The 19,329-nt window shown below is 45.0% G+C and overlaps 1 long non-coding RNA gene across 1 annotated transcript in view; it reads left to right on the top strand.

The window, feature by feature from the left end:
• The first annotated feature begins 5,932 nt into the window (after window positions 1-5,932).
• Window positions 5,933-19,329, top strand: part of LOC142364153 (uncharacterized) — a 32,466-nt gene continuing 19,069 nt past the window's right edge. Inside the window, exons 1-2 of the long non-coding RNA XR_012766205.1 lie at window positions 5,933-6,221; window positions 7,379-7,598. This is a non-coding gene — a long non-coding RNA (uncharacterized LOC142364153). The remainder of the gene's footprint in view (window positions 6,222-7,378; window positions 7,599-19,329) is intronic.

The raw sequence follows: 19,329 nt of genomic DNA on the forward strand, positions 1-19,329 counted from the left end.
ACCCACAGCAAAACTCCAGCCTTGCCGTCGCAAAAGATACAGGCTCCTGAGTATCAGGGTTGGGCGAGAGCTGGAATTTTTCGGTCTACAGGGAAAGCAATGAGTTTGAAAAATTCTTCTTTCTCAGAATGGAACAAAGGCATAGCATTGTTCTCCCAAATTTCCTACGAGAGCAAACTAAACCCCCCAAAACACCTGTAAAAAACCCTTTTCAAACTGCTCTCAATGTTTCGTGTTGATAAAAGCGCAACGTCTCATTCTTATTCCACTCTGAAAAATATTTTTCTTCCATGTACTATGAAAGTCAAACCTTGGTAAATTGTTTTTTCAAACTGAAAACCTAACATTTGCTTCCAGAAAGTTCAGGTGAGACGCTCTTGGAAGACTTCCTCTAAAAATTTGTTTTTCAAAATGAGTTCTCTTTGAATTTGCCGCACTTGGATAAAACCCTTTGTTTTTAACAAATCAGCATTCTTTTTCTGCTGGGAAAGAAGTTATCATGGAAGCATTCCATGCAGCTCTGTAGTGGGCTGGCCCGTGGAGACACTATGGATGATTTACCACTCAGTGGTAGAAAAGATAAGTGTCTGGACCAAAACTTGAACTAGGGTCTTCCTCGGCCTTCTCTCCTGATTGTGTACCCGCTTCTGCTCCGCATCTCCTAGCACAAGCCTGCCCTACCACTCCCCTAACCTGTAATATAGAACAACTGGATTAGAGAATAAGGGCTTCAACTGTTAAAAGACACCAAAAAGCTATTCTAATCGAGTATCCAGACCTCCACAGGAATGTGGAGCTGCTTTACAGTGTCTCTGAGATTCAGTGCTCTTCTCCATTGTTGTTACATTTTGATCTAGAAGCAGTATTGTCTCCAAGGGCTGGAGGGATGTAGTTGAAGCCAAGTGAGAAAATCCTTTAGGCTGAATTTTCCCATAATTTTGAAAATCCTGACATTTATTGTTTTTTTAATTTTGAAGGAAGAAAACCTACTAGCTTATTTATCCTCTTTTTTTTACCAATGCCAGTTGTGGTAGTACTGGGTTTTGAACCGAGCTCTAAATCTAAATTACAGCAGTAGAGCTGTAAAAAAGCTGTTCTAATTCTGGGAATACAAACATTCAGTTGTCTCGCAAAGTCTCAGCTAGAATAAAATGCCTAACCTGCACATCTTTTCAAACCACCTCCTCTGCTCTTATCACCAACTCCTCCAACCTCTAGTCCTAAGAGTAAGCTTCATTGCTTTCCTCCTTATATAAAACCTGACCTAAAAGAGAAACAAAGCAGGGTTGCGGCAACAGAAATGTTTCTCCTCCTGTGCTGGGTGGAAGAGTACATAGTGCTGCTTTGTTAGTGACAGAAAGGTTTTCCATCCATTCTCAGCCAAGAGACTGCGTTCACATTTCAGCTGACCAGTCAGGGCTATACGGCTCTCAAAGATTTTCTGTGGCAATGGATGAAAATATTTGTATCTGGATTTGTCTTCTGCTCTATTTGTCAACACCAGTAAAGGTCAATGTTTTTCCTCGGTCAGGGGAAGATGTTGTCTAGGTTTACAGCAGCATGAAAGCTGAAAGAAGAAAAGCAAGCAGAAGTTCTGGCAAGTGGTAGACCCTTCAGGATCCAGGAACCATTAACTTACTAAAATGAAATTGTTTCTTTTTCTGTCCCCAGGACACTTCAGTCATTCCCATAAGTGCAGATCCTTCCAAGCAACTCGGAGAAAGCCGAGCCTTGCTGTGAAAGGAGTGAGTTAGCAAAGCTCCCCAAAACATTCCTGGTCGTCTCTTCAAGCAGACACTGCAGAGGGAAAGCAAGAGCTGAATCAAGCCATAATATGGAGAAAGAAAAGATGTGAATTACATTAGTTCTCTTTTTCTTTTGCTAGCCCCAGAATTTAACTTCTGGCTTTTAGGCTTCACTAAAATCTAAACATAGCAACATGGCATTGAAAGAGAGCCTTTCTAAATTCTAGGGAATCTCTAGTCTTGCGTTTAAAGTCTAAAGGAAATATAATGCCTTTTCTGCATATCTTCAAAATAAATCAACAACCAAGCATGATTCCTATCCTAATGTTGTTGGAATGAGAAGCTAGATTCATAAAACGTTACACTATGGAAATCTAGAGTAAGAGTACATTAAATCTGAGTCTTGCCCAGGACATGGATATTTTCCTGTCAGATCCCAGTCTGCACAACCTCTTTTTTACAGTATTTTGTTCAAATGTAGCTCCGCGTATTTTGTTCAAATGTAGCTCCGCTACATCTTTCAACTAGAAAATGAATACATGCAAGACCCAGACTGCTTGATTCTGGCAGCATGAAGCAGTAGACATTTAAAAATGCATTTATCATTTCAAGGAAGCCATTCCAGGTTGCTTTTTCAGAGTGTGATTGAAAGTAATTTTGAAAATGTAGAACACTAAAATAAGAGCAAGATGGAGACACGACTATCTGTAGGCTCTCAGATTTGTTCAAGACCAGGATACTCAACAGTGTACAGGAGTAATTTCTACTAAGGGTAGTTTCAAATAAAAATTATTGGTTTTCCTCAACTAATGGAGAAAAAAGTTGTCAGATGGTACATTTTAGGGTTAACAAAGCAACGGCTGTTACTCATGCCCACTATTGCATATAAGTGAATACAGAAATAACTCGGCAATGGTTTGAATTGGCATTGAATTTTTAAATCTGGTGGTTCTGATTTTAATTTAACATATCCTGTGGTGCAGTGTGTGAAATATGTACTTAACCCAGATTGTTGTGAGATGAAAGCAGACTCGTGTTTATTTTACATTATTTGCTGTAGTTTGTTGAAAGCCAACATTCCTGGGCAGTGAATGCAATGGGGATGAATCATTTGAACTAGGTGAGGGGTTAGCATCTGGAAGAAACTGAAAGTTAAATAACTACATTAAATTTGAGTAAAATGGGTTAAAAAATGTAACAGCAGAGAAGCCGATATCTTCATTCTGAGACAAGGAATTATGGCACTTATTTCTACGAGTTATCTACAAGTACTTTTAGTGCCAGCAATGATTAGAGGTAACTAACATCACACATTTCCTACCTTCAGACCTGAGGTGCTGAAGAAAAGTTACACACAAATTGCTGTCAGGAGCTGTGGCAAATGCCTAGAGTGACAGTACAGCTCCAGGGAACTGATCCTAATGATTTACTACTCGTATCACCGTAGTTCATAAGAGTCTTAATCAAGGACCAGGACATCGTCAGACTGAGCACTGTATGGTTAAGGAAAAAAGATGGGCCCTGTGCTAGAGAGCTTAGCACCGAAGCCGAGGCAATGGGAAATTATGAAGCAGGTGAAGAGAAGGGAAAGCAGAGGGAAATGATGGAACAGCAGCGTTTGGCAGATCAGAAGTGAGCTCAGCACAGGGGCAATCAGCAGCAAAGATTTTCTGAGAGCATCCTGGAGGCTTTTAATGACTATTTTGACAGAAGACAAGGGAGCGGCTGCGCCGGCGTTTGTGGTGTGCCCGTCTCATGCCTGAGGAGTGGTGGGAGTGAACGGCCAAAGGTTCTTGTCTAAAAATCTATCAAGTAGGCAAGTGAGGCTTGTATTAAGGGCTAGCTGAAGGCAGAAAATATATCTGGTTAGTGAGTGATGCACTGGTGGGCCTGGAGCGTAGTGGGAAGGGGATTCTGCTGAACGTAGCAGAGCAGTGGAAAGGGGGAAGAGACAGCAGCAGCAGAGCCAAAGCCACCCATGAGGAAAGGATGCTCATAGCAGTGTTCAAGCTGGGTACAAGCTGGATGAGACAGTGTTTGTCGAGGCCAGAAGGAAAAAGAGGTGGGAGTAGCAGAGACTTGAAATGCCATAAGCCTGCACAGGAATTTTAGCTGAAAGGAGATGAAAGGCTACAGCATAAAGATGGTACCCAGAAAAAAATAAAATCACTGAGGATGTGAGCAGAAGTCTGAGCCAAAGATGTCTCCTAGGGGTGCCTGTGGGACAGGCGGCATGCTCTCAAGGCCATGTGGTACGTCCCAGGGCTGTCCGCTGAGCATCTCTTTTTCCACCATGCTGGGCTTCAGGGTGGGGGGGGTGGGGGGGAGGTGGGAGGTGTGTCTTTTGGGTGGCATCAGAAGAACAGGCCTCCACTATCCACTGGGATAGATGGAGCAGGGAAGCAATCACCAGGGATGGGGAAAGGGAATTTGAATTTGTGCTTGTAGGTGAGGTGGCACAGAGGTAGCATGAAGACACGGAGAGAAGCAGGAGACATAAGCAGATGCAGAAGTCCCTGGAAAGTGGGGTGGGTGAAGAGGAGCATCTGCAGAAGGAAGACTCGAGCAAGGAGGAGAAGACAGCAGCCACCAAGTGAGGATGATGGCTGCATGGGTGCTTGGCCACTGGAAGACTCAGGTGCTTTCCGCAGGGCTGTGCACTGCTTCTTGTGATTTCACAAGCTGGTCTGCAGAGGTCTCTTGCTGGTCTCTGACATTCTTCCACCATCTTTAGCTGCTCTGCTCTCCTCGCTCAGGTGTAAACAAACACCAAGGAGACAGAGATGTCCTGCATCATCTGCCAGCGTTCGGACAATCAGCATTGCTGAAACCCAGAAGCAGCAGAGGTGTTGAAAGCAGACAAAGTCAGGAAACCAGTCAAGCAGATGCACTGTGGAGTGCAAAGAGCAGGGACAGAGGAGGCAGACTAGCAACAGAGGGTTTCCTGGGCTAGCTAACAGCCCTGTTGCACAGCCACAGGGCTCATCATCACCCTGCTCCCCCAATTTCAGTTTTCAGAGACAGCATGGCTAGTCCTTCATCATCCTGTCAGTCTGGTCCAGGTGGCAGAGACTCAGAGCAAAGCAGTTATTCACCATGAGATCGTTGGAAAAGGACAATCCTTCTCTAAAAATTGTAAAGTTACATTCAGCAGAGACTCTATCACATCTAAGAGCAGTAAGGGCTGGACTCATGCAAGGTGAGGATGGTCCTATGATCTCGGGTCTTCTTATGCCTGCATTTAGTGTACAGCTTCCATAGGCGACATTCATGCAATTTTTTGTTTGCCGTAGGCTCTTGTCCTTCAAACAGCATGGGGATATCTTGACTGGACAACGCCTTTGCCAAGCCAAATAAAAGTGTTTCCCGGTCACTCTTCGCACTACTGTTCTTTCTTAGTCGTTAGGCTGAGAGACAGCGAGCTACGGATGCTTGAACTCCTTGGGCTCCCTTGGCTACGCAAGCTTAATTCAATGGCACCGGCTCGAGTTTGGCTGGACCTGCTGGAGCTGCAGAGGCTGCCGACGCTGGTGCCGGCGCCGAAACTCTCGCCGCCGAGCTCCCGAGCTTCCCGGCCCCGCAGGAGGCCGCGGCTCACGCCTCAAACCGCCTCGGCACCTCCCGACGGGCCGGCTCGGCGGCGACAGCCGGGGGCCGCCGATCCCGGGCGAAGGCCGCGGGGCAGCCGCAGGGCTCAGCCCGGGGCCGGGGTGGGGGTGGTCCGAGGCGGCCCGTTCCCAGCAGAGGCGTGCGGGGCCCGGGGCTGCGGGCCTTGGGGTGGGGGGGGGACGGTGGGGGGGGCGCGGGGCCGGCAGGCGGCGGGCGGCGGCCGGGCCCGGGCCTGGGCCTGCACCGCGGGGCGGCGGCCGCCCGGGGGAGCGCAGGCACCGCCGCCGGGCGCCGCGGGGGCCGCGGGAGCGAAGGCCGCGCTGCGCCGGCGGGAGCTTTACGAGGGCCGGCAGCGCGCTCAGCGCGGGTGCTGTCGAACCCCATTCAGAATGAAACGTCCCCCCTTCTTCCCCCGTGCGTTACATAAATTTAAACTTTTCCATTATCGAAGCTCTCGGATATTCTGAGAGGGGTTACAGAATGTGTTTACTTACAAATTTGGAAGTAGCGACAAGACGCAATGCAGTGAGTTTGTCATCTGCTCATGACTAGCAGATGGTCCTCCTTCCCCGCGAGCGAAGCCGCGTGAGTCACGTCCCGCCTGGTTCTCAGAACCGAACCGAGCGGCTCCCCGGCGCCGGGGTGGGCAGCGTCGCCCATCGAGGCCCCGGGCTCCCTTGCGCTGGGAGGGCTTCGCTGTGCCGGTTGCGAAGGTTCCTTCTTCCTCCTGCTCCTTCCACGCTGGGTTCCTCCGGGCACGCTCCTGCCCGTGGAGACTGCCTCACGCGGCTCTCGCGGTGCAAAGGGATCTTTAAACGGGAACACTTCGCATTAACATTTTACAGATGATCTGAAAGAGAGAGAACTGTGAGTTATGCTTAAACAGACTCATTTTTTTTTAGCGCTGGGTGAAGCCAAAGTGGGAAATGCAAAAAAAAGCCTTCGGAGGCCCTTGTGCCTGGAATCGGTGCTGCTGCAGACAGCGCAGTGAAAACCCGCTCTCCTGCAGCAAGGCACAGCATGCCGAAGGTGGCTATAAACTGCACCGTTAGTCATGGAATCATAGAGTGCTTTGGGTTGGAAGGGGCCTTTAGAGGCCATCTAGCCCAACCGCCCTGCAGTGAGCAGTGACATCTCCAACCAGACCAGGTTGCTGAGAGCCCCGTTCAACCTGGCCTGGAATGTTTCCAGGGACAGTAGGTAACCAAAAAAAAAAAAAAAAAAAAAAAAAATTACATTACAATAGTGCAACTCTGCATTGGTTCAAGGGTCTGTGCAGAGCTTGCAGGATTGGGATTGCTTGTCCTGGTAAGCAGATGAGGCTCAGTTTTACTGCAAATATGTTATAGAGTTGTTTTACAAGGCTAAAGTCATCCAACATCCTCTCCTGCCTTCCCTCTCGGCCCTCTCGGGTTCTTGAACCAATTATTTGACCAGCTATATTCATGTTGATTTCTCTTGTTAGTTTTTTCCTCAGTCATGACACATTCCTTGTTTTGTCTTATCATGTAAATCTGCAGAGATGATTGGTTTTCCTCCATAGATTTTTTGTGTGTGTGTATTCTTCCCAACAGAACAAGAAGGAGCAAGTTTAAATGATACAGAATTGAGATGCTAAGAGTGATGGGGAAAATTCAGGGAAGATATCAACCTGAAAATGTTTTGAAATTCTTTTTTTTTGCAAAGTGGCGAGGTTTCAAGTTGACAGCCTCTTTTTAAATGAATTCATTTCCAAAGCTGTCACTTATTTATATGCCATAATACTTGTTGTTCTTTGCTGGATGCAAGAGTTCCACTCACTCACACCAGCGACGTGTAAGTTATGCGCTTCTGCCAGATGCTCACATGTTTGCACAATGTGAGACACTTGAATTGAGCTCGACTGTCTTTAGGTAGCAGAGTGCATGTGAGTAATGTAGGGAAACAGTTCTGGGTTTCCTTACTTTTCCTTTTCTTCTGAAATATTTTCTTGCCTGGCTTTTATAGAAGAGCACTCCAGAACAAGGCACTTTTTCTTTTCGTAGGTACGAACAGACAAACAATCCTCTTGTTTCTGAAAGCAATGCTAAAGTCCATGGAAGACAGTGAGGAAACTCTCATTTGCTCAGTAATAAATCGTAGCCTGGCACCAATAGCTGTGATATGGAGAGCCAGGACCTGGAACCAACCTGTGACCACAATCGTGACCTACTGGCTTTCCATGGTGTTTTGGACTCCTGCCACAGCAGAAAGGAGGTGCTACAGGTGAGAGCTAAGATCTCTTTCTGTGCTGCAGGAAGGAAGAGTGTGGAGGTGTGGATGCGTGTCTCTGACATCAAACAGAGCCACAGACTCGCCTTGGGTCTGCTGTCCTGCTCCAGCAAAATCCCCCCATACCTTTCAACTGTCCAGAGAGGAAAATGCGGGCAATTCCAGCTCATGGTTTTGCCGTCTCTATTACTGTTCAGTACTGGAAAATGAGGGTTTCTGGGGACCAGAGGAGTCCTGGAAATTAAGTCGGGGTCTTTGGAGGCCCTTATTTGGGCTTTCCACTTGCTGGCCCCTGATGTATCTCGGCCCCAGGTAGAGCACAGCCTTAGCCCATCACTGCCATTTCTCCCAAAGCATTCCTTTTCTGTTTCAGGGGTCAGATGCTGCACTGGGAACTCATCTCCCTGCAAGGAGATAAAGCTTGGGCTGATTGTTCTGCCATGGCCGTGAGGGTACTGCTGCTGAATTACCATTCAGTACGTGGGTATGAGAAAGGGAGGGAAACCGAGGGCCAGGTTGTACTGGAAACATAAGGCGGTTGCTTGCAGAGGTGGATCATCTTCAGGTTTGGGAAGGGTGACATTCGTGGGAGCCTATGGGGACTCCGGTGCATCTAACCACCATCAGGAGAGTCCTCCGAAGTGCTGAGAAGAGGCTTGTCCTCTTGGTCCCTGACAAGAGCCTCCTCTCTCCTCTCATTGCTGCCAGTAAATCCAGGATTAGGAAGCTGACAGCCGCCTACACGCTCTGGAAGAACACAGTGTCCACATGCAAAATTTATAGCCTACAGTATTGTGGTAGGTGGGGATATAAAATACTTTCGTGGGGTTTTTAGGCTTGGGATTCCCCACGGATCCTGGCAGTGACATACCTATCCCGATACATTATCCACCCGCAGCAAGGCACGCTGAAGGGGAGGCCTGGCAGGCCACCATGCTCCATGCCACTGCAGAGTCCCAGAGATGGACACTGCCCTGCGCTAAGTCCCAGGTTCTCTGGCAAGGGGCAGGTTACCTATGCATGATACATCTTGAGCCTGGCCTTCACTCCACAGTCAGATCCATTTGCCTCGGGTCAGTGCTGTGCTTCTTTTCCTCTCTCAAAATGCTAAAGCCCTGACTGGTCGCCCTTTTGAGCAAGCTCATTGACCATATAGGACTCCTCCCTTAGGGCCTCAGCAGCTTACTGTGTAGATGGTCCTCCACTTGTAGGCATGGACAAGAGTGGAGAACAAACACTGCTTTCCTTCTGTGCTCCCATGCACTGACGCAACTCCATGCTTTGAAGCTTTTGGGACCTCTACCCTGTGCACAAATCCCATGGGCCATGCAGCTGCTTTCCTCCCTCCTCCACACGCTGCGCTGAAAAGTGAAGGACTAGTAGAAACCGAAAGTGCAAGAATTCAACAGGAGTGAAATGGCTGGGGTCTGTAGAGAGGGTGCAGATGGGGAGCAGGACATGGGCTTTCTAAAACTTGGGCACCACAGCTGCCTGCCAGCTGCTGTCAGCATTAGCCTGGTGGCTTGTCCTCTGCTGACAACATGTACTGCTTGCCACTGGTCACTGCTGTTTCACCAGGTTTTGTGACCCCATGCTCACAGAGGGGAAGGAGGCAAGAAGGGACCCTAGAAAGGTCCGTGGGAGGCTGAAGAAAGCTAGTGTGAAGTGTGCTGGGGAAAATGAATTGAACAGAAGTTGTGGATAAAAAGAAGTGGCATACTGAGCTCACATGGGCTTGGTATTTTTTGGTTTCTACAGTGTTTGAGATCCAGGTCTGAAAATCTTAGGTAAAATCATAACTTGGGAGGATGAAGTGGTAAAGGCATGCCACTCTCACCTGTGTCTTCATTGTTGCTGTTGGAAATAGAGAATGACAGCTGAGAAATTTAGATGTTGTGAAGGACTGCTAGCCAGCCAGCCGTGGGGTTTCTCCTCTGAACTGAAACTCTCTTGTAGCGAGAAAGTTTCTTTTTGCTTTGAGTTCCCTTTCGAATCTACTGGGATGAATGCAAAATATGACTAATTCCTGAAAAAGAACTGCTGCGTCTCAGTTGGAGATGCTGTGGGTAAATAAGAAGCTCTGAGATATGTAGTCTGCAACTCACAGAGACTTTAAATAAGATACCTGGAAAACTGCAAAATCAGCAACCACTGGAAAACCCATCGTCTCTGTGTTGGATATTTGAGAAAGGGCAGAAACCCAGCTTCAAAACCAATACAGCTGCCTTGCTTCTGAGCTATTTAGTTTAAAGCTAGCTCAGTGAGAGCCACACAAGCTGCTCACTGAAACCGGATAAGCCTATGGATGAAATATTAAAGAAGAACTTGCTGTTAAATAACGATAATGAGAAATACGGATCTCTTGATTCTACTAATATATGACAGTAGTCAGTCCATATAGCTTCCCCATGCCTCAGCTTCCAGTATAACAATATGAGTGGTATTCATCTATTTCAAAAAGACCTTGCCAAGCTCATCTGTTTGATGTTTAATGAGTGCTTTGTGTATCTCAGGTGAAGAAAACACAATTGAAAGGCAAACCTTATCAGAAACAGAATAGTATTTCTTGATTTCCAGACCTGTCTTAGCCTCAAGCAAGGGAGAAGTTTGACCAGCGTAGTTAATATGATTAACCATGACTGAAGCCACATGTTTCCTAGACTGGAAGAGCTGCTAAATCTCCAAATTTTGCCCAGTTGCATCACTGAAAGTGATACCGTACACCTGAAGAAGACTGCTACCCCCAAATGCTTATTTTTCTGACAATACTAGTTGACCTACTTACTGCCTACCAAGGGAGATACATGCTGTTCCTATTCAAATGTCCTGAGACCATCTCAGATCCGTGAGCTGTCTTTCTTTCAAACCTGTTCGAAGTGAAGTTATATTCTGGATCCAGCCTGGCACGGAACTGAGTTCAACACCTCACGGTCCCCTTTCCAGCAGCGTATGCGTGCCTGGCTGACACTCTGCAGAAAGACAGCCTCTCCTAACAAATAATCCAAGCTTCTGACTTTTTCTGGGAAGAAGATGTGATAAAAACACACATGTCAGCCAAGGCACGTAAGGGAGAGCTGCTGGTCCCGCTGCACGACAGCCCTGCCTCTGGGAAGTCCCGCGGGAGGAAGAAGCACGAGTTTGTGGGACGAGCACTGAGGATGAACCCAGCACCCACCACTGTGCTCCGACTGCTAAATAGCTACTTGCAACTGAATCCAGCTCTTCTCAGTATCCAAAAAAGAAAACTGAAGTTCTGCTAAAGAAAACCAAGCCTCTGGTCTCAAGAGACGCAAGATACGCTTTTATTATTAATTTGTATATTTGCCTTGCTGCGGATGTCATCTAAAGCTGCATAGGAGGAATGTAGCTGGAGGCTTTTTCCAAATTTTTATTATTTGGGGTAGACAGGCTCTGAAATAAACCTGAGACATGGGAGAGGGAGGGGGGATGGAGGTTGTGCTTGAACCTTAAGCCCATAGGTGTGCTTCCCAGCTGCTTGGGCTCTGGCTGCGCAGCCCAACAAGCATACCCTGGACTCCCCACATTGTCTCACATGGCAGCATTATGTAGTTAACTCCAAGACACAGCAACAGGGATTGATGGGGGTTGTAATTTCTTCCTTAACTTTCTGACTATCAATGTTTTCTAACAAGAAATCCAAACTGTGACGAGGCAAATGGGCTAAGAACAGCCTTGCGAAAGGGAAAGGAAATGGGAGCCAATTCAAGCGTCCGTAATTAGCTAATGGCTGTGAACATTTACAAAATCTCCCAGCAGCAGCGGCAAAGTGCTGATTCTAGAGAAGCGGCCACCCTCTTCCTTGATGTCTTTAATCCTTGCAGTCCCAGCTGCCATGGCTCAAGTGTTGGAAAACTCCACCCTTTCTGGCCTCTGATCAAAATCAATATTTCAGAGAGAAACTCAGAAGATCAAAGGAGTTAAACAAAAGTTCAGATAAGCATAACAAATGCTGGAAAGTTGAGATCCTCCAAGCAGATGCTCTAGAAAGCACTCACGTTAATCTGGGCAAGGCTCTCATCAATTGCTGTATGCAGAAAGAGCTATTCTTGGACTCATAAGGAGGTGAGGGATTTATTTCCTCAGCTGCATGGAGTCATGCTACGAGATATCATTAAGTAAGAATAATTAGGATTTGAGCTTTCAATGCACAAGATTTGTAGGTTTCCCTGTGTTTCCAGCTCTTTCCAAAAAGACCTTTCCTAAGTGGTAATCAGGATTTCTGTATCATTTAACTATATAATTCTTGCAAGTAATCTCTTTAGGTCTGTGTGTCAAGTGGCTGTGTTTCTTTCCATTTGAGCATCTCTAGATGAGCTTGGTAATTAATACTTCGGTGTGGTAACAAAATAAGATATTGAAGTGTATTTTAATTTGAGCCATTCAGCAGTGATCCACCAGTGTGGATTTAATTTACCTGGCAATACCCTGACTACAGTTAAGGCAAATCACAGGAAAAATGATGGTAAAGTCCAGAGCAGTCACTTCAGGGTATTTGGTTTCATGGTTGCAATGGCAATATGAGGAGCTTGCACCAACTGAATTTTCAGAGTGTGTGAAGCAAGTGTGCAAAAGGTCTGAGGATTAACTGTCTGGCACCAGTTGCTTTCCTGCGACACCGCAATCATTACCTCAGGCAAAAACAAATCGCTCCGTGATGTTTTGTTGCTTCCTCAGCAGAAAAAAATGTTCAGCTCTATCTGCTGCCAAGCCTGAGCCTTCTCTTCCTTGCTGTGCATGTGGAGGGTCCCCAGGAGGCACACGGAGGGTCTGCGGGCGGCATTGTGTAAGAGACCGGAATGAAGGTGGGAGGAGCGCAAGGAGATCCCTAGTGCCCAACTGAGGTTGTTGCGATGGAGAGGAACCCAGGGACAGCCCATTTTTTTGAAGCATTTGAGATCTACTGAGGTGTTTAGTTTTGCAGAGCAACAAACCATTTTTTTCATTATCAGAGCCACAGTCTTGATCTCTTGTAAAACTGAGTGTTACTCAGATCTGGACCACAGCCTATCATTGCTAATTCTGATACAGAAGTTTACTTCCCCTTCAGAGGCAAGGGTTTAAACTCAGTGTTTTTCCTTAAAGGCAACAGAGATGGTTTATTGAGTGACCTAGTGTCAGAGATCCCAGAAAGCTTAAATGGATGAAATTAGAAATAATGTCCAGGATGTAAAGAGACGGGCTGTCTCCTAGTAGGTGAAGCCAAGTTAGAACATGGGTGATGCCGCTGTGATAGTGGAACCAAACTTGACTGGGATCCTAAAACTTCTACATTTTCCCACCCACTTTTTTACCCAAAAATGACTGGGCTGACACTCATTTAGGCTATAGTTGATGTTACTGCCACAAAACCTGTTACCCTGTTAACAGAACAATTCATGTTGAGGTTTCCAAATCAGGAAGACATAGTCATTAACAGGAATAATTTATACAAAGCTACTTATTGATGAGCTAGGAGAGCAATGAACTCCTTTCCTGAAGAGCAGCATCACACAGATCGTGTCAGAAAGGAGAAATAATCTCACCGCTGTGAGATAACTATTTTTAAACTTGCTTGCTTTACTACCATTCCTGGGGAAGGTAACTTGTGCTAATGTAGTTCCATTAAATTCTAATTCCCTACTGCAATTTGGAGAGTTTTGCTGCTGACTATAATGGGACAGGAGTTTACATTGGGCTGCTAATGAGCCAAATGTTTGCACATGCTGGAGTGTAATAACTCATGATGGGGCTGGGATGTACTCTGTTGCTGGCGTGCCGTGTGCTGCTCTGCCAAGCTCTCTGTGCTCGCAAGCTCTATCTCACCAGGAACAGCAGAAGATTTTTGGCTTTCTGTCTTATTTGAGATCACAGGTTGCCCTGCTAATGTTCTCCATGGCACCTGGCAAGGTGAGCAAACAGCAGAGAGTGAGACTGGGCTTGGGAGCTGGGAGGGCGTACCAGAGGGTATTGCCTTGGACAGGTGCAAAGACTTGGCGTGGCCCGGGGTGGGGGGCAGAAGAAGGCCCTGCTAGGGACTACAGACTCCCAGGACAGACGTGGCAGAGTGTGACAGGCACAGTGGTGCCAAGCAGTCCTGGCGGTCCAGGAATCCACAGAAATGGGAATCTGCAGGAGGAAAAGAGAGTGGCAAAAAAAGCAGATGAAGGTGCTGAAGATTCCCCTTTTCCTGAGTAATTTCATGCCAAAGCACTATCCCAACTATGCATCCTAGGGTGTGCTGCATAAACATAACTACACTTTTTTCCCAAAAGCGCTGTCCGTTGCAATGATTGCAATGGTCCAGGATAATTAATTGTAGCTATTATAAAAATAGTATGATTCTGGAGCACATCTGTATCTCTTAAATTCAGGCCATTCCAAATACCTGCTGGTTTCATCAGTCACATGCTCAGAAACACTTTCAACACACTGAGGAGAATGATAAAAACTATAAATCAGGTTCTTAAATCCCCACAAGTGTGCTAGCTTGATAGAAATTCAACATCCCAGGCAGAGCACCAGATTTTGTTGTTACAGAAAAAGGTCTTCTGCATGTGCTAAGGGATTAGATGTTCCTGATGTTCTAAGCAAGTGCACTGTGGGTTTTACAGTGGTGATAAAATGCAGATTTCGCCCATGAGTCTTCCTGTTGACATGGAGGATAACAACATACAGGTATATATGTGTGTGTGTTTAAAAATACTCTTTTGAAACTGCTGGGAAAGGGAGCGTAGAACACTATGACTTCTCCAGATTGTTTTTGAGATAAATATACTGAATTATATTAAAAATGTACCTAATTTTTAAGTTACTTAAAATTGCAATGTTTAATATGCAGTATAGACATGTAGCCTGTAGCTCATCAAGGTATAGTGAGCATATCAACGTAGTGAGTGTTAGAGAAAGAAATACATTTTGCAGGATCAGAAAGAGAGGCACAACACAAACAAGATAAGGAATGAAAGTCCAGTAACAGGAAAGCATCTGTAATAGTTATGATTGATTTTCCGTTGCCCTGCATTTTGGTAGCGACCACGTCACAGGTCACGTGGACATGGACACAAAACGCTGTTAAAAGAAAAGGTTAAATGGAATAGGCACTTTACAGTGACGTGGCTGAACCTGCTTTGGGTTTGAGTCGCTCGGGGTGGATTAACCCCTGGAGTCACAGTTGGGTAAAGTTGCAATGTGCAACCAAGAGCATTCAGATTTTAGTGATCAAAGCAAAAAAAAACGAATTTTAGAAGCCAATATTGCAAAAGTTTCCCTGCCCTAGGACACACAAAGTCCAGAAGTGCCCTGACATTAAATAGTCTGCACCTGAACTGTCTTTCACAGGACACAATGCTGGTTTTGCAGCAGGGGTTTCATCGCTGCTGACGAGTGCTTTTTGAAAACCTCAGCCCTGAATATCCTGAAAGGTGACGTGCAAACGAAATCAAACCCCTTCCAGCAGACTTGGTTCTCTGTCCTCACCTGCTGCTTTATAAACAGCTAATTAGAGGGTTTAAAAAACAAATGTATTGTGAACTTCTGTCAGAGAAATGAGATGAGTACGAAAACTTTCAGAGCACTCTGTCCATCTGCCTGCAACCAGAGTTAAGCTCCACATGGCAGACCCCACCCATATACAGATGGTCGAGACTCTGTTTGCCGCGGTGAAATGGTGTCCACTTGCTTCAGATGGAGATTTAGACCACTTTTCGTGAGAGGGTCACTGCCGTGATGCTGGCTGGGGGGAAATCCAAAACAGAAGTGTTTCTCATAGATACATTCTTCACTTTATGCAAAACGTGTTGTGACACATTGTCTCTTCAACATGTAGCAAAGTGTACTTTGCAGCGATCGAAGAGATTCAGTTAAATCTAGCCTGTACTTGTGTTCTGGTTCGTTATTTATAGCAAGTGTGGGAGTGTGTTGGCCTCTTCTGACAGCATATCATGGCCATCTTAAATTCTGAAAGCATTTTTTGGTTGCCACAGTAAATGTTCAAGAAGTTTAATCTTAAATTTGAGAGTGCTTTAGAGATCAGTCTGTTCATGACACATTAGCAAAATTAGACCAGGAAATGTGTGCGGAATGAAATCTCATGCTTTATAGTGAGAGAGGTTGTTGGGAGTATGCTGCCTGCTGTGTGTGCTGCTAAGGTATGGCCTCAATGGTCCATGGTGATGCCATGCAGGTGTGTTTGCTCGTGGCATTTCAAGGAAAACATGTTTACTGAAACAGTCTAAGTGATTTAGGAAACCAAATCTCAAGCTGTTGTGGAGAGCACTTTGCATGTTATGAACTGGAGTTTTGACAGCGTAGTCAGAGGCAAAAGAGTTAATTTTTCTTCAATAAGAAGACATGGGAATAATTTTTTTCTCACTAATTAAATATGAATCTGACTAACTGTATGCAAGTGTAATTTTCTTATCTTATTAGCCATGTTCATTTCTGAAGTGAATAACTGCCAGCACTGGTACAGTATATGGGCAGAATAATAGTCGTACTGATTTTTACTTTAATCTTTGAATACAATTAGCATAATTTAAACCATTATAAGCTGCAGCAGATAGAAATTACATTATAGAGACTGTAGGTGGAGAAGTGGGTGGTCACATGCAGAGGGAAAACTGGAAGAGCACTTAAAATACAACCGAATAATAAGCATTCAGGGGAATGTAAAGCTACGTGGAATTGAAAGGCACATTATTGCTAGTGATGGGGGGAGAAAAGTGGATAATCAAGAAGAAGATTCAAGGACTTCTATTGGTGCAGGGCCTGATCTCAACAAATGCTGTACAGCCCATCGTGTGTGCACTGTGTTCACTCCAGTCTGGTTCATGTGAATGGGGCTTTCGGGCAGGTGCCCTGTACCCTGCAGGCAAGGCAGGAGCTGTTGGTGTGGCAACAACTGGCCAGCCGTGGAGTAACCACAGCAACTGATTAAGCAAAGAAGTAGAGAACGTGGAGGTGACATTTACACATAGGCAGAAGGAATGATGGCCTTTACTCATGAGCATTTTTCATTATTTGTCTTTGGGAAATAACTCTTGAGTTTCCTTTCTAAGGCATTATGTGAGTGGTTTTGGTACAAGTAGCAGAGAGCAGCACCACCTCCCTTTCCCTTGTTAGCAGGTCATAGGTGCAATAGTTTATACAACTATTTTATGGGGCATAAATCCCAAATTCCATTTTCTGTCAGAGGAAGAAAACTGCCCAATGGAGATGTACAGATCACATCTTGTCTGACCAGGTGAAGAGGTGAAGAAGCTAAGATATGATGGGGGAAGGAAAGAGGTGGGTCAGATGAGGAACCAGAGGGAGGGACCTGGGACTATGGGTGTGAAGTGTGTGTTTGAGTGGATTGTGTGTGGGAGGGGGAATAGAAGAAGGAAAAAGAAGAGAGAAAGGATGGGCTGAATGAGGAGACTGGTTCTGGAAATCCTGAACAGTAGGCTAGGACTGACTGAATAAGCAAAGGCAATGAGTGTGGAAACAAAGTGTCATGAACAATGAGAAGAGATGGGGACGAGTCAGTGCAGAGAAACAAGAGCTCGAGGAGAGTGGGAAGAAGGTGGTCCCCAACACAGCCTGAACCCAAGCCTGGGACACTCACATCATGCTACTCCTGTGCTGTCAGCAAATATTGGTAGAGCCACTGGCAAGCCATTATATATCACCCGCCACTGCAGCAACTCCGTGGAGAAGAAGGGATTATAATTAAAAACTCAGGAGAAGAACACCGTGAACTCTTTTTCCTTTTGAAGACATACCTGGCTTCTTCATTTGCATCTGATACTAGTTTCTGCAGTGTTTTCTGAGCGAGTAACAAAATTAAGCCCAGGAATCTAGCCTGTTTAACCAGTAATAATCCGAAGTCAGCCATAATTAAATTTCTGTGGCCCCTTTTTAATAGTTGCAAGGAATTCTATAGGATTTGGTCCTTATCACAGAGCTGTCTGAAATGTTACCAAAGGCTGAAAAGCTGTGCTGAGCTGGTATAGCTTGTATTAATCATTAGGTTAATCTTATTTATATCCTGACAATTTATCCAGAGCATGTTGTTTGAAATGAACTGGAAATGTTCTTCATAATGTCATGACTGCAAGTATGCTGCAGACAGGCTTTACTGCTGAAGACCACAACATGACTTTGACATATTTTCCACATCAAATTTATTGGTTTCCCATCATAAAGACATTTCTGACGTACAGAACATAGACTTCACTCCTAAGTGGCTGTTCTGTTATTGCAGTGCTCTCTGCTCTTTGCAACTTCTTCCTACAAAAACCACTCCAAACTAAGTTCTCTGCTACATAATAGAAGATGCTTTCACCAAATAGCACTTGCAAAAGCAGCCTTCCAGCTGGGTGAGTGTCACACTGAAAGTCCAGAAACTTGGACAGTAGCTCCAGGCTGCCCAGAGAGCTCCTAAAGAGCTTTCATATAGAGATGAATATGTGTGCATTGTGCGGTGTTTGTCGATAAGCAGTACATATAAAGTAAAGATACATATATACTGTGCAGTTGCAATTTTGTCAAAGATGACTTGATGATATTCAATGAGAATCTTTTCAAGATCTGATATTTGTTTATTCCATTAATATTAGCTGTATTTAATACTCCAAGAAAAAGAATTGAAATTGCACTGAAGCACTCTGTTGCAAAAATCTCAGCAAAACCAGTTCAGTAATTAATGAGTAGACATTTTTCCAGTTTTTCCTGTAAGTTTTGTGCTTTATAGACTTTTTAACGAGATTAACCTCTTTAATGCGAGTGCCTGTAAAATGGGTAGTGACATCTGTCTGAAAGAGAGACACACAAATACAGAATGTTTGTATTTCTGAAGCTGAAAATGAAGGCAGCAAGTAAATCATGTTAATGTATGTAGAACACTCTCTAGTTCTGCTATTTGATTTAGGAAAAAAGTTATGAAAGAATATGAAATGATAACGAGGACACCCCTCGCCCAGCCCAAACTCTTAAGAAATAGCAGCAGTTCTGCAGCATTGCATTTGTCTCTCAGTGCCAGGGCTCTATATTTAACAAGATTTCCCCAGCTCCCACACCCAAATGAATTCATTGGAATGCAGAAGGAAAGCAAGAGCTCATCTGACTCATTAGCAGGCTGACACGCAATTACCATCAATTAAAAATGCCTTCTAGAGCCACCGTGTGAATCTGAGTGTGCTGAAGTAAATGAAACCATCAGGATCTCTGTAAGCAGGACTTAAGCTTAGCATTGCACTCAGGACCAATGCAGATTTGATCAATCTGCAAAATAATTTGTTGGTGTGCTGACTAACATGTGAAGAGATCCTGAGAGAAGCAATGCCCAATGAAGTTTTACGTCCTCCACCATCTGTGACTTGCAAGCAATATACCCAAAGAGAAGCTCCTCTGTATTGTGAACATGTTGAAAAAATACATGTTGTAACAAAACATTTTGTTGATGCCAAATGACTTTCTCTCTTTCATTTCACCAGCCACTAAAAAAGGAAAAAAGTGAAGAGGTGACGGTGTGATGACAAATGATTTGCAGACAGATGCCAGTTTCACTATATCCTGATTAAGACGGGTTGTAAACACTTTCATTTCTTATGCTGATATCCTTCTCAGAATTTCTTCTATTTAGACTTAACTTGTTAGACTTACAATAAGCTATTTAAAAGACTCTGAGAATCTTTTGGGTCAACGCAACAGAATTAAGGTGCCTCTGTCCTAAATGTTCTTTGAA

The sequence above is a fragment of the Opisthocomus hoazin genome, chromosome 1 (genome assembly GCF_030867145.1).
Source record: "Opisthocomus hoazin isolate bOpiHoa1 chromosome 1, bOpiHoa1.hap1, whole genome shotgun sequence".
In the NCBI taxonomy this organism is placed as follows: Eukaryota; Metazoa; Chordata; class Aves; order Opisthocomiformes; family Opisthocomidae; genus Opisthocomus; species Opisthocomus hoazin.